Source organism: Mus musculus, chromosome 12, assembly GCF_000001635.26.
Source record: "Mus musculus strain C57BL/6J chromosome 12, GRCm38.p6 C57BL/6J".
Classification (NCBI taxonomy): domain Eukaryota; kingdom Metazoa; phylum Chordata; class Mammalia; order Rodentia; family Muridae; genus Mus; species Mus musculus.
Window position 1 is genome coordinate 26,965,676 of NC_000078.6, and position 2,425 is coordinate 26,968,100.

A 2,425-nucleotide genomic window follows, 5' to 3' on the forward strand; every position below is an offset into this window, starting at 1 on the left:
ACTTTAAGTCCATCAATTAAAATAATGGCTCTAGGGTTAGAACACTGATAAGGCAGGGCAGTGTGTTAGAGGGGGCACTAACCAAAGTATGATTTATGGCTAGGCCACTGTGGGTTTTTGTTAACATTGTCAATTCCCTATTCTGTAAATCAGAGTACCAGTCCCTACTGTACAGAATTGGAGATTAAAAAAAAAATATGTGAAGTGCCACCACCAGGTGTGGACATAGTAAATGCTCATTAAACAACAGGCATTATTATTATTATTGCTGATGTATTGAATGAAAAATGTTCCCTCTCAGTAGAACATAGACAACCCAGGAAGACATTTTTTATAAAGTCATCTGATACTTGCTGGTATACATTGATCGATTCTATATATATATATAAAAAAAGAGAATAAAGTAAAAGTATCTGTGAAGCAATGGTTTCTGGTTTACAAAGCGCTCTAGAACAACAGCTGTCGTGTTCTACTTTTAGAAATAGCTATTGGTGAACATCTGGCGTGTTCTAGATTTATGGAAGTATTTAAGACTGGGAGATCTCTTCTTAGCCTCTTAAAACTTATTACTATCTCAGTCTCTCCTTTGTTGCTATAACAAAAATATATGTGTCTGTGTAACTTAAGAGTGGATAATTACTTAGTTTACAGTTCAGAAGGCTGGGAAGCCCAAGAGCATGGCACCAACATCTGGAGACGACATGCATCGTGAGACGCAGAAACATGCTAGCTTGGGTCTGCTTCTTTTTGTACAAAGCCACCAGTGTACCACAGAGGGCCTCTTCTGTGACCTTATGGAACCCTAATCACTCCCAAATGCTTCTACCTCCTAAACCCAGTAAGACACGAATTTGAGGACATGTTTAAACCGTGGAAGTTCCAAACCTTCTTCATGGGATGAGGATGAAACCTTTGCAGTGTTGGCAGATGTTGCTGACACTGACAATCTCCGAAGTTACAAAATCAGACTCTTCATGTTCCAGCCAAGTGCTACTAGAAGGCAGAGAGGAAAGACCTGTGGACCACATTGAGAGCTATCCTGGCATGTGGAAGACTGGTGTTCCATATACCTGGCCTAGGCTAACACCAACGGAGCAAACACTCCAGGAAGCCTGTTACCTGAGCCATCAGTCTTCCAACATGAGCTCTAGGAGGCAGAAACATGGACAGCCATGAAGAAGGTACAAGGGAGGGAGGCACTGCAAGAGCCCTCTGCAATTTGTCTCTCAAATAGTCTAGCACTGCAGACCCTGTCTTCAGGGAGCTCCTCAGGATCCCAGCCCCACTGGATCAGCATAGATCGGGTTCTATCCCATTGATACGGCAGAGAGTGGTGTCACAGGTAAAGAAACAACACCTGCCATTGTTGAGAAATTGGCTTCAGCACTGAGCAATCTGGTGTGAGTCTGTGTGTGGGTGCTTAGACAAGACTTGAGCCCCTGCCCCCCCCCCATGTCTGCTGGAGGAACAATGCCCCAGCATCGTGGAGATCTGGGTTCAGCAGCGGCTGAGGAGCCTCGCTCTGCGCTGCAGGCTAGGATTACTCCGACTGCACTCCAGGTGCGAGGCTGGCGAGTCATCTTTCCATCCGCCCGTCCTGTGATATTGTGAAATGAAGCCGGTTCTGCTCAAACACTTAAGGCTGGTGTTGTTCCCGCTCAGACTCCGCGGTAGGGTTTCACTCATCTTTATTAGGTTTGCAATATTCCAATCCTGCATGAAAGAGCTATTGTTTTGCTGCGTTAGAAAAATAAAGTCTTTAAGGAGTGGAGGACTTTGATAAGAAACTGTGCCTGTGGATAGAGAGGGCGTTGGGCTTTTGGATGTCTGTTTAACTGAAGCCAGGACTGCTCCAGCTTGCCTGGAAGTCTGAGCCACCACACAGGCAGCCACCGGCCCTACAGCAAGGTGCAGATTTCTGCTCTGTTTGCTAAATGGGGTGTTACTTTGCAGTGTGCCAGTTTGAAGCATGTTCTTTCTCTTTCCATAGGCAATGGCCCTCATGTGTACAGTCAGGATGTCAGCCTGGATTCCTCAGCCAGCAGGAAAACCAACACCCCAAACCCCTGTTTCTTTGTATGTGAAAAATGAATTGTCACTGCTTTGGGGGAATGCTCCTAAAAAATAAGGATCCATTAAAGAGACAGACACAATAAAAGGCTTGAGAGTGTGTGTCTATACAATGTGTATGTTGGTGTGTGTGATTGTATGCACATTCTTGTATGAATGCAATAACATACATGCATTGACAACAGAGCACAACATCCAATATCTGTCCTCAGCACCTTGTTTGAGGCAGGGTCGGCTGTTCCTGGCTTAGTAACCAGACTGGTTGGCCTGAACCTTACGGAATTTTTCTCTGAAGTATGAATCCTGAGATGACAGACACTAGTTCTACATATCCAGACCTCATGCCGGTTCTGGA

At 45.0% G+C, this 2,425-nt stretch overlaps 1 long non-coding RNA gene across 1 annotated transcript; it reads left to right on the forward strand.

The window, feature by feature from the left end:
• The first annotated feature begins 1,401 nt into the window (after positions 1-1,401).
• Positions 1,402-2,158, forward strand: Gm30350. The gene is made up of 2 exons (XR_381371.1): positions 1,402-1,670; positions 1,991-2,158. It is a non-coding gene; the product is annotated as a predicted gene, 30350 (long non-coding RNA).
• The last annotated feature ends 267 nt before the right edge of the window (positions 2,159-2,425 follow it).